Source organism: Gobius niger, assembly GCF_951799975.1.
Source record: "Gobius niger genome assembly, chromosome: 1".
NCBI lineage: Eukaryota > Metazoa > Chordata > Actinopteri > Gobiiformes > Gobiidae > Gobius > Gobius niger.
In genome coordinates this window covers 69,204,137-69,218,146 of record NC_136852.1, presented here as the reverse complement: position 1 = coordinate 69,218,146, position 14,010 = coordinate 69,204,137, and positions in this window count along the sequence as shown.

Below are 14,010 nucleotides of genomic sequence, written 5' to 3'. Positions count from 1 at the left end.
AGGTACAGCTAATCCTACTCATTTTCAGGAATTACATCATTGATTTGCTTTATTGTTCCGAGGTGTAGGCCTATCTGAGGCAGGTGAATAATGTGTCGAGAAGCAGCTGTGTGGAGGGTGTGGAGGGTGTGGAGGTCTCGAGGGTCCGGTGCGGCTTAACATTCTAGTCCCAGTGAAGACCTCGGAGGCTTGAGGTGATACAATATGAACCCAGACTAACAGGACAGTAAATTGCTGGGTTTCAGGTTCTAGAATATGATTATGTCACCGGACCCAGCGGGAGCAGGAGCCAGTTTTTCCTATTAACAGCATTACACTTTCACAAGTCGTAGCTAAAAAGAAACATATGAATTACAAAAATGATCATTAATATCAGTCACTGGGTCCATGATCTCTCTGTACAAGACCAAAAATGTCCTCAAAAACAAATAATTTTTCCTCTATAAAATAGTATAGGCCTTTAGAACGCTGTGATGTCACCTGCAACCCAGCAATATCTGTGACCCAGCTAAATGTACAGATCACTTTCACACCTACATTTTTTTTTAGTTTAGTTTATTTCGAACAATTTAAAAACAATGATAATACAAGTAATGGACACCATCCATCCATCCATCCATTTTCTTCCGCTTTATCCGGGGCCGGGTCGCGGGGGCAGCAGTCTCAGCAGAGATGCCCAAACTTCCCGATCCACACACACCTCCTCCAGCTGTTCTGGGGGGACCCCGAGGCGACACCAGGCCAGCTCGGAGACATAGTCCCACCACCGTGTCCTGGGCCTTCCACGAGGCCATGTCCCACTAGGACATGCCTGGAACACCTCCCGTGGCGACCAGGAGGCATCCGAAACAGATGCCCGAGCGACCTCAGCTGGCTCCTTTCGACGTGAAGGAGCAGCGACTCTACTCCGAGCTCCTCCCGGGTAACTGAGCTCCTCACCTGATCTCGAAGGGTGCGCCCAGCCACCCTGCGAAGGAAACTCATTTCGGCCGCTTGTATTCGCGATCTTGTCCTTTCGGTCATTTTCCAAATCTCATGACCATAGGTGAGGGTGGGAACGTAGATCGATCGGTAAATCGAGAGCTTTGCCCCGACTCAGCTCCCTTTTCACCACGACAGACCGATACAGCGACCGCATCACTGCTGACGCCGCACCGATCCGTCTGTCCATCTCACGCTCCATCCGCCCCTCACTCGTGAACAAGACCCCGAGATACTTGAACTTCTCCACTTGAGGTAAGGACTCCCCACCGACCTGTAGAGGGGAAACCACCTTTTTCCGGTGGAGAACCATGGCCTCAGATTTGGAGGTGCTGATCCTCATCCCGGCCGCTACACACTCGGCCGCAAACCGCCCCAGAGCAGCTGAAGGTCCTGGTTTGTTGAAGCCATCAGAGCAACATCATCTGCAAACAGCAGAGATGAGACTCTGAGGCTCCCAAACCGGACACCCTCCGGCCCCTGGCTGCGCCTAGAAATTCTGTCCATAAAAGTAATGAACAGAACCGTAATGGACACCAATATAGCAATTGTTCAAAAAGAAGTGTGTTGAAGTGTGTCCTTATTTAGTCCCACCCCCTTTCTACAGGTGCAAAAGAAGCTCAAATCGTTCTTCTTTTACAACAACCTGCACAACTCAATATTTACAACTCATTCATTCACATTCATCCCATTGTTTGTTGTAGTGTAACATAAGGCCTGGACGAGGGTCGCTGCCTAGGCCAGTGGTTCCCAACCTGGGGGCGCCTGGGATTGCACGGGGGGCCCAGACCTTTGTCTGGTCAGAGGGTCAGGCCATAAACTATATTATTGGAGCAGAATAAATGGTCTTAAATCATCAAATATAAGTAATATAAGTAGAGTAATGACTACAGGTGCAATAAACACTCTCTAATTTCAGTTTATGTGTCTTACATACTTCACAAAATATTTATTGGCAATTATCTTCATGATTTTTTTGGTTTTGATACATTTGTGGGGCCCACAGTTTTGAACTACAGCACGTGAAGGGGGGCTTCAAGGAATAAAGGCTTGGAGCCACTGGCCTAGGCGGCACAGTAGCACAGCGGATAGATAAGCCTTCCCTAACCGTCTAGGTCCTGGGTTTGATTCCCACCAGGACAGGGCCTTCTTGTGCGGAGTTTGCATGTTCTCCCTGTGTCTGCTTAGGTTTTCTCCGGGTTCTCAGGTTTCCTTTACCACTAAAAACATGTACAATAGACCAAAATGAATGCAATGAAAGTGAGTGAGTGTGTGAATAATAATAATTATCATAATCATAATCATGCATCAGTTTTACATAGCACTTTTCTGGACACTCAAAGACGCTTTACATTGCATTATTCATTCACTTCATACTTGGTGGTGGTAAGCTACTATTGTAGCCACAGCTGCCCTGGGGTAGACTGACGGAAGCTAGGCAACCAGTCTGCGCCATCGGCCCCTCCGGCCACCACCACTCACTCAGTCACTCACTACATTTGCCCCAGGCTTCTTGGTGTTACCAAATGATCTCCCATCCAAGTACTGACCAGGCCCTTCCTGCTGAGCTTCCGAGGTCGGATAGAGCAGAGCAAAGACGGTGTGGCCGCAGTATGAATAATAACGACAGTTTGAGAAACTTGGTAATATAGGCTTGTAAAGAAGAAATATTTTTATTATTTTTATTATTAAAACCGTTAAATGCAGTGTTACAAAATGTCCACTTCTGACAATATCCAAAACACTATACGGTGATACTAGAGGAGTGGAGCCGCTGTGTATCTTTATTTCTAAGGCGAGACACGGCAGGTGAAAGTATTGATTTTTCACGTTGTGGTCGAAGTGGAGATTTTTTATCTATTTTCCTCCCTTTACATCTTAGTTTTCATGTCAGAGTATAAAAATGACAAAACTCACCCCGCATGATGTTTATTTTATGATGTTTTGTCTGCGAGGTGGGGGCAACCCGGAAGTAGCTGCTGCGCCGCGTAGAAAGTCCGTCTTTCAAGCGGGTTTTCATTCATAAATATTGACAGATTTTACATCCACGTGTCCTGCTACGGGTCCTCGTGATGACGCTTTCACCCAAATATGGTAATATTCCTCCTACGAGAGGCCTGGTCAGGCCCGGTGCGGAAAAGTCGGAGAACGGGCCACGCATGCGCAGTCGTTACAAAACTTCAGGGCTGGTTTTCTCTGAATGAGAGAAGCCGCACTCGGGCAGAGCCTGAGCCCTTATAGAAGCTCCCACAGACTCCAAACTTTACAGTCTGAGACCTAACAATATTTTGAAGGTTTTTTCAGACACATTTTTAAATATCTAATTCCTAGCCTGATTTATTCAACTTTGAAACCAAAAAAACAGGCGAAATTTGAGTTTTTACAGATTTTTTCACTGATGATTAGTTTATTGAAAAACTAAACAAAATATCCAAAATCCCCTCTGAAAAAATCTTAGTTACTAATATGTCAATAAAATAAAACCATAAAATTTAATCTGGCTCAATTCATTATTTTGATTTCGTTGCCCAAAATATAGGCAAATTTGGCCATTTTAATGCTTAAAATGCCTTATTTTTATGTGAAAACATAAAATGACAGAAAAGGTGCAATACATTTTTTTCTCATATTTATATCTGTGATGTTCAGCAAAAGTTTCAAATTGACATCTCTACATTTATTTTTTTTCCCTATTCACCTGCAGTGTCTCGCCTTAAATGCCTGTGTTTAATGACTGTCCATGAGATCACCACGTCTCTCATCTCTGCAACATTAACATCATTCATACGCCTATAGCCCTCACCTCTTCACCTCTGTTTCCATCTATAGCACATCCGCCGCGTCCTCCTTTCCACGCAAGACGCTCGCGAAGCGCACAGGTCCTAATGCATTGTTGAGGGCCCTCCATCCGCTCTCTGCTTCCTCTGTCGCTATGGAGACCGGGATGAAATCTGGGGGGAAAAACAAGAAAGAAAAAAAAAAAACGATAGGGTTAAATAAGTACATATTCAGTCAAGCAGGAGCAGCGCGGAGCAACATGTAAACACTTGTCGTATTCCCGGAACAAGGGAAGGCCTGAAAAGAGGAGCGAGGCGCAGCGGCTCTTTGATATGCTTTTAAAAATCCATCCTTCCCTCTCTCCTCCACTCAAGGAAAAGGTTGGAGCCATCTTGTTTGTGGAAAAGGGGGGTGGGGGACGCTAAATGGGCTCCAAATTGATGGATAGATGGACAGAAAAGCTGGTAAAAGGTTGGCACAAATGTACGGGCTGAATGAAATTAAAGAATTAAGCAGCACTTGATATTCTTTGGGCCACCCAGGCCATTAGGGGAGCAACTCACTCTCCGGAATTAGAGCGCACGGGCCCAATTTTGGTGCAGGGGCCGCGCTTCGTTAGCACCGGGAGGAAGATCGCATGTATGTTCTTTTTAATTCAATAAATAATCGCTGCTGAGTTTTGCCAAAGTTGCCCATGACGGTGCTTTTGTTTTGTCTTTTCACAAACTTTGGTCCACTCCAGCCTCCTAAAGATGCCCTCCCCCAGTGTTGTATATTGTGTGTGTTCATATTATGCATTTTAGTCAATATGCACCAAGGGTATGACAGTGATACAATTCCAATTTCTCATAGAATCGACAATAAACTGTTTTTGTTTTTATTTTAGCTTTTTGCATGTTTTGGGAAATAATCTCAAACACATCTGTACCGCCAGGCACATTACTTTAAAATGGTGTTATATTCTATATTAGTAGCTACAGCTTGAAAAATGCGGTGTGCAGTCTAAGGTTTCTTTTTTCTTCGCTTTCCCTCATTCTCTCATGTTTTGTTTTGACCACATTGGCTACACTTTTGCGCTGCTTCTTATTTGGGGGGACTTTTTGGCTTATAAACCACCTGTAACTTGAGCGACTTAACTTGAAATGACTAATATAGCTTATTAACGTGTTTTGTAATATGTTATGTTCCTTAGTTCATGAAAAACGTGATATATTTTTGTAACTTGTTACTTTTGTAATACGTTACCCCCAACACTGTTTATCTAGCCTGGTTTTACCAGACCCTCGTAGTTACTTCGTTTCGTATAAGGGTCTGGATCTTCTCAATTGAGCTCCGTTATCAGGTGGGAGGGGTGACTTTGAAACGATTGGATCTGATTTTCGCTAACATTTAGTGAATGAAGCAGCTATCATAACTCTGTCATAGCTCTATCATAACTGTATCATAACTCTATCATAATTTTATCATAACTCTGTCATAACTCTATCATAGCTCTATCATAGCTCTATCATAGCTCTATCATAGCTCTATCATGACCCTATCATAACTCTATCATGACTCTATCATAACTCTATCATAGCTCTATCATAGCTCTATCATAGCTCTATCATAGCTCTATCATAGCTCTATCATGACCCTATCATAACTTTATCATGACTCTATCATAGCTCTATCATGACTCTATCATAACTCTATCATAGCTCTATCATAACTCTATCATAACTCTATCATGACTCTATCATAGCTCTATCATAGCTCTATCATAGCTCTGTCATGACCCTATCATAACTCTATCATGACTCTATCATAACTCTATCATGACTCTATCATAACTCTATCATAGCTCTATCATGACTCTATCATAACTCTATCATGACTCTATCATAGCTCTATCATATCTCTATCATAGCTCTATCATATCTCTATCATAACTCTATCATAGCTCTATCATAGCTCTATCATAGCTCTATCATAGCTCTATCATAGCTCTATCATAGCTCTATCATGACCCTATCATAACTCTATCATGACTCTATCATAACTCTATCATAGCTCTATCATGACTCTATCATAACTCTATCATAACTCTATCATAGCTCTATCATGACTCTATCATAACTCTATCATAGCTCTATCATAGCTCTATCATAACTATATCATAGCTCTATCATAGCTCTATCATAGCTCTATCATAGCTCTATCATAGCTCTATCATAACGCTATCATAGCTCTATCATAGCTCTATCATAGCTCTATCATAGCTCTATCTATCATAGCTCTATCATAGCTCTATCATGACCCTATCATAACTCTATCATGACTCTATCATAACTCTATCATAGCTCTATCATAGCTCTATCATGACTCTATCATAACTCTATCATAGCTCTATCATAACTCTATCATAACTCTATCATGACTCTATCATAGCTCTATCATAGCTCTATCATAGCTCTATCATGACCCTATCATAACTCTATCATGACTCTATCATAACTCTATCATAACTCTATCATAGCTCTATCATGACTCTATCATAACTCTATCATAGCTCTATCATAGCTCTATCATAGCTCTATCATAACTCTATCATAGCTCTATCATAGCTCTATCATAGCTCTATCATAGCTCTATCATAGCTCTATCATAGCTCTATCATAACTCTATCATAACTCTATCATAGCTCTATCATAACTCTATCATAGCTCTATCATAGCTCTATCATAACTCTATCATAGCTCTATCATAGCTCTATCATAACTCTATCATAGCTCTATCATAACTCTATCATAGCTCTATCATTGCTCTATCATAACTCTATCATGACTCTATCATAGCTCTATCATACCTCTACCATAGCTCTACCATAGCTCTATCATAGCTCTATCATAGCTCTATCATAGCTCTATCATAACTCTATCATAGCTCTATCAAAACTCTTGGGAGCATTTCTTGCACATTCCAAGGCTTCAATTTTAATTTCTGGATATTTGGGAGCCGGGACGTATTGAAGAGCTTCCATTACTTTCGTATCCGCCGCCATTGCCAAACTACAACCAGCAAATGCGGCGCAAATGCTTGACGTCACCTACAAGCCCCGCCTCCCCCGCTCACTGGATTTAAATTCAACCGATGTAACGCGGCCACTGAGATCAGACCCAGACGTACATGTAGGGAAGTTAAAATTGACGGCTAAGGCCAGACTAACTCTTTATCACTATCTTACACTTTGTTGGTTAGAAATTCCATATTGATCTAAAACGGCTAAAACTAAATATCCCGTATAGTTTCACTTCCTGACATGCATTCGTTCACCTCAAAAGCCCCTCCCACGCCCTCCTCTTGCTCCCCTTCTCTGCTCAGCTGATTTAACAAAAAAGATGTATATTTTTTAAGCTTATGGAGCTCGAGGTGAGGAAGCTTTGACCATACTGCCTATGCTCTGCTCTGATCTCGAAAGCTAAACACGTATACAGGGCCTGGTTGGCGCTTGGAATGTGTGAGTGAGTGGTCGGTGGTGGTCGGAGGGGCAGATGGCGCAGATTGGCCAAGTATGGTGTGAGTGCATAATGTACAGCATTGTAGAGTGACTTTGAGCATCTAGAAAAGCGCTCCTGTGCAGCACTTTGCCTCCGCCACAGCTCGCCGTTTACTTCCAAGGTGGTTTCAGAACTTAAATGAAGTGTGATATTGACACAGGTTGTTTGACAAAGACAAACTCTAGTTAGCCAAGGGCATAGTTTATTATTCCGTGTTTGTTTTTGTATTCCTAGATCTGTTTTTGTTGTGAAGCAGCCGTGGGTGTTGTAAATGTGCTATAGAAATAAAGTTAAAGCAGTACTAAGTAGCTCTTGCAAGTTACGATTTTTTAACTTATTAATTGTCTTGGAGAGTAAATACTACGCTGACAGAAAAGACAAAGGGACAGATAGGATATTGTACATCCAATTACACAATGGAATTTTTTTTTTTTTCACTCAAACTTGGCTGTAAATACTGTTTAAGTGACGCTAGCCAGCAGTTAGCTTATTCTTAGTGATTCTATTAGTGTTTATTGGTGGCTCCGGTCCGGTGGCAGTCAAGTTGCAAGAATGGTTTTCTGGCCAGAGACACCAGGGGGAGATGAAAGACCCTCCAATCATCCCATAAACACTTGTATTACCCCCACAGGGACTACGGGAAGGATTTATTAAGGTAAACACGTTACTTAGTACTGCTTTAAAGGAACAGGCCACTATTTTTCCATACTGTGATATGTTCTTACCTGAGCTTACACGAGTTGATACTTACCTGTCTGGTCTTTGTGCCCGTGGAAGAGCGTGGTCACTTCCAAACTTCACCCCTGTTTGGAGTAATAGGAATACATTGGGAGAGGCCAGATGCTGACAACATCTTTGGTTGTTTTGTGTGACTGAGGGCACGCAGAAAGACCAGACAGGTACGCATCAACTCGTCTAAGCTCAGGTAATAACATATCTCAGTATGGAAAAATAGTGGCCTGTTCCTTTAAAGGGGCTAGATGCAAGTTGGCCATTTTATACTCACTACGGCCACCTCAGGTCATATGCGTAACTGCACCTTCGATATATAGCGCGTGCATGACGGCAATTCGGACCCGAAGTGACACCTTTTGCCCGTGGAAGAGCGTGGTCGCTTCCAAACTTCATCCCCGTTTGGAGTTATAGGAATACATTGGGAGAGGCCAGATGCTGACAACATCTTTGGTTGTTTTGCGTGACTGAGGGCACGCACAAAAACCAGAGAGGTACGCATCAACTCGTCTAAGCTCAGGTAAGAACATATCTCAGTATGAAGAAATAGTGGCCTGTTCCTTTAACCTTGACCTTGAAGGGTAAAGGTTGATCACGTCATTCACTGCTTCGCCTGTAGGCGCAAATACGTAAAGGACATTTTAGGACTTTAACTATTTTATTGACAGTTAGTCAACTGTGCCTCGACTTCTTTGTGTCAACTTTTCCACACACATTAATGTATCTCAGTACTGGTGCACATGTAAATACAGTGCCTCTCGAAAGTATTCATACACCTTGAACTTTTGCACATTTTGTCATGTTTACAACCCTAAACATAAAGATTTTATTTTACTGAACGTTCACACACAAGTAACCGACAACTGTTAAGTGAAAGCAAAATGATACATGATTCTGTTATTTTTCAAAAAATAGAAAAGTGAAAAGTGGGGCGTGCATAAGTATTCATACAGCATTTTCTGAGTGCATTAAATTGCCTTTATAACATTCCTCATGACTCCAGAATGTTCACTCCTTGGCCTAACAGTTAAATAGAGGCCACCTGTGTGTAATCTACTCTCAGTTTAATTTCAGCTGTTCTTTTAGGCCCTCAGAGCTATGGTTGGAGTGTATTGGTCACTAAACAACATCATGAAGGTCAAGGAGCAAACCAGAGAGGTCAGGGATAAAGCTGTGGAGACGTTTAAAGCAGCGTTAAGTTATACAAAGATTTCCCAAGATTTAAACATCTCCCGGGGCACTGTTCAATCCATCATTCAGAAATGGAAAGAGTAAAGCACCACTGAGAACTTACCAAGACACGGTCGCCCATCTAAAATATTAGATCAAACAAGGAGGACACTGGTAAGAAATACAACCAAGTGCCCCAAGATCACTCTGGAGGAGCAGTGAAGTGCTGCTGCTGAGCTGGGGGAATCTGGACATGGTACAACTATAAGTCTTACTCTACACAAATCTGGCCTTCATGGACGAGTGGAAGAAGAAAGCCATTATTGAAAGGAGGCCATAAGAAATCCCGTTTGAAGTTTGCTAGAAGTCATATGGAGGACACAGCTCCATGTGGAAGAAGGAGCTTTGGTCAGATGAGAGACAAATGTAACTTTTTGGCCCAGATGCAAAACGTTATGTATGGATCAAACCTGACACTGCTCATCGTCCTGAGTGCACCATCCCCAGTGTCAAATATAAGGGGCGGAGCATCATGCTGTGGGGCTGCTTTTCCTCAGCGGGGACTGGGGAGATTGTAAGAATAGTTGGGAAGATGGATGGAGCCAAATACAGGGACATTTTGGAGGAACACCTGCTAGAGTCAGGAAGAGAACTGAGGCTGGGGCGGAGATTTACCTTCCAGCAGGACAATGACCCTAAACATAAAGTTAAATCTTCTATGGAATGGTTCAATAAAAACATATTAATGTGTTAGAACGGCCCAGTCAAAGTCCTGACCTAAATCCTATTGAAAATCTGTGGAATAATGTGAAAACTGCTGTTCACAAACGTTCTCCTTCTAATGTGACAGAGCTTGAGTAGTTTTGTAAAGAGGAATGGGCTAAAATGTCAGTCTCTACATGTGCAAATCTTGTAGAGTCAAACCCCAAAAGACTTGTGCTGTTATTGCAGCAAAAGGGGGTTCCACAAAGTATTCATTCATGCTGTATGAATACTTATGCACGCCCCACTTTTCGGTTTTCTATTTTTTGAAAAATAACAGAATCATGTATCATTTAGCTTTCACTTCTCAGTTGTCGGTTACTTGTGTGTGAACGTTCAGTAAAAAAATAAAAATAAAATCTTTATGTTTAGGGTTGTAAACATGACAAAATGTGCAAATGTTCAAGGTGTATGAATACTTTTGAGAGGCACTGTATGATTGCATTAATATCTCTCTTAGATGAACAAGAGCGATTGATTCTACCACCATCCTCTCGAATGTGGCGCACACTCAGCCTGTGCCATTCATCGCTCCACGTCAATAGATCACAAATGGTCCATGATGATGCTAAAAGGAGAGTAAAGCTCATATTCTTTCAAAAGACATGGCGTAGTCTGTACTATGGGCCAAGCCGAGGTGACGCGTCATTGCAGCAGGCACAATGCAGTGGCTCTGTAGTGTTGAGCGCTAATGCACTTTTCTTCTAAAGCAGACAATATGACCAGAACCACACTGGACCCACATCGACTTCAGTGGAAGTCAATAGGAGCCAGGCTGGTTGGAGTCCTCGTGATAATGTGTCTTCAATCAGTGGTCAGCATGGGGCTGATGGCGGACGACTATGAGGGACTTAAAGGGCACATGCATGCCCTTTTAATGGTTTTGCTTCATTAATGGTTTTTGCTTTTTTTTAGTAATTGTGGTTAATTTGGTTGTTTATTCCTCTGGTGGAGCAGTTTTCTGGATTTCCTCCATAAACCATGACAGAAACCGTTTTATTCTCAAACAGCAAAAAATTAACGCTTTGCTGTAGATTACAGACATAAATGCGTGACTAAAATATATTTCACTTAAAGGGACTATACGGAGTTTAAAAATGGTAAAATCATCTAATTTCCTCCCCCTAAATGTTCCAACAATGAAGGTGTAGAATGAGCCCAGACCTGTTCACCACAACTGCCGCTAAAATCCTGCACTTTCACTCAAAAAGTTGTCACTTCGGGTCCGAATTGCCGTCATGCACGCGCTTAATATAGAAGGTGCAGTTACACATATGACCTGAGGTGGCAGTAGTGAGTATAAAATGGTTAACTTGCATCGAGCCCCTTTAAAGCAACAGGCCACTGTTTTTCCATACTAAGATATGTTCTTACCTGAGCTTAGACGAGTTGATGTGTACCTGTCTGGTCTTTACGCGTGCCCTCAGTCACGCAAAAAGACCATAGATGTTGTTAGCATTTAGCCTCTCCTCCTCTCCTCTATGAGGCCAAACGGGGGTGAAGTTAGAAGTGACCAAGCTCTTCCACGGGCACAAGGACCAGACAGGTGCATATCAAGAATCAGAATCGGAATAGTTTTTATTGCCATTGTTTGTAAACAGGTTCACAAACTAGGAATTTTTCTTGGCGAGACGTGCAACAAAAATATAACTCAGAGTTTATATAAAAATAAGCTATAAACTTTAAACTATAAGGCTTTAGGGGCATGCATGAGAATATTAAAATAAATAGGATAAAAATTGGATTTACATATGGTAGATAAAGTGATATAAAGTGATAAGTGGTGCAGTGGATCTAAGTGTGGACATACCACATAGTGCAATAAAGCAGGTTACAGTCTGTACTGAGTTATTAGGTCTTTGTCGTTCATGAGTCTGACGGCTGTGGGGAAAAAACTGTTCAAGGTGGCGGGATCTATGAGTCTTGATAGACCGTAGCCTCCTGCCTGAGGGGAGAGGGGTGAATAGTCCGTGTCCAGGGTGAGAAGGGTCAGCAGTGATCCGACCCACACGCCTCTGTGTCCTGGAGGTGAACAGGACTCTGAGAGATGGGAGCTTACAGCCAATTATCCTCTCAGCAGGAGCACAATGCGCTGCAACCGGTACTTGTCCCGGTCTGTAGCGCTGGGGAACCACACGGTGATGGAGGAGGTGAGGATGGACTCGATGATGGCCGTGTAGAACTGCACCAGCATCTTGGATCGGCAGCTTAAGTTTCCTCAGCTGCCGCAGGAAGAACATCCTCTGCTGGGCCTTCTTGATGAGGGAGCTGATGGTTGGCTTCCATTTGAGATCCTGGGTGATGGTGGTACCCAGGAAACGGAAGGAGTCCACAATGGAGATGGGGGTTTTCCAAGCTAAGGTAAGAACATATCTCAGTATGGAAAAATGGTGACCTGTTCCATTCCTAAATTGTGCTTCCTAAGATCCAGGAGGGTTGTTGCACTCAGTTGTTTTCACACAGCAATCTTAACCCACAAAGTATGACGCTAAGTGGGTCGTGATTCTCCAAAAGGGCACGGCTATTCCTTCACGGGGAGCAGTGCTAACTCTAAACATCTCAGTTCATTTCCTTCTTTTGGGCCATCATCTGAAATTGCGAGTATACACAGCTCCGGTTTGTGATTACACACTATTCAGACCCTCATTTTGACTGATGCGCCCATTGTATTCCGCCGTACACTTCCGCGTCCACGCACACGCCCCCTTTATGATCTTAATCGACTGAAAATGACTGAAATAATGAGGGCTAAATCCTCCGCGGATGGAACCCAGAGGCGCGGCGGGCCCGGCTCGGTGATGAGTCTGTGCGTGGAATACATTTTCAACACTCTAGATTTCCAAAGGTGGGAGATGGTAAACAACTGCGGCCGGCGGGGGGTCCGTCAGCGCTCCCCATCGTCCCGGATCGCCCGACGGTTTACCTGCAACGTGGAACAACATAGAGGTAAAGAGACAGATGATACAACAGAGAGAGTAAATGTTAGCTCCTGCCTGAACTGAGCGCATTGTCTCCAGTTCGACTTTACCCTAATCTAAAAGCTTCATGACTGTAGACTCGGGGTCACCAAGTACATTTCACTGGGGGCCAAAATATATCAGGAGTGTATTCCCGGGGTCCATAAAAAAAAGCTCAAGTACAATACACTGTAGTCATTCACTCTCTTATTATGTCAGTGCCCTCTGCTGGACACGTGTGGAATTCTTTCCTTTCTTTCTTTAAACTGCCCCCTTGTGCCTGGAGTGAGCATTCTGGTTATTTCTTTAAAATAATCGTAACTCTGTACACGAATGGGCTTGAGCAGTGGTTCCCAAAGTGCAGTCCGGGGGCCCCCTGGGGGACCTCAGAGGCACTACAGGGGGGGCCCCAAAGCTTGTCTGTGTCATGGTAGGAGGTGGAACGAAGAAAAGAAAACCCAAAATGCAGGACTGCAACAAAACTGGTGATGTTTAATGAAGGATGAAAACCAAAATAACAAAATCCAGAGAAAACCAAAAACCGGGGCTGACGAAGACAATGACGCGACAAAGTTCAAGGGGTACACACTACACAGGGGTATAAATACAAGAGGAAACGGGGCACAGGTGTAACACATCAGGGCGGGGCAGGAAAACCCTAACCCTAACAAGGGAAGTGAAGCAAAATCACAAGGACAGAACACACGTCAAAATAAAACACAGGACTAGACCAAAGACAAAACATACAAAAACAGGGGAACAAAAGACAAATCATGACAGTCTGCAAAACAAGTACAATGAAAAAAGTTGTGATAGGATAAATGCATGTATCTAGACCAGGGGTGCCCAAACTTTTGGTCTCTGAGGGCCAAAATGAAAAAGTGCCTGTGGGCCGCGGGCCAAATACGGTGATGTTCAGTGTGAAACATATATAACCGCAAATAATTATAGTTACTTTATTTTATTTTTCGATAGCCTATACATTTGCATTTGATTCTATCTACGCAAATAACATTCTATATTAAAACAAATGTTAACTCTGGCAAAAGCCTATAGTTTTAGTAAAACAAAGCCAACAATTGTAGCAATAT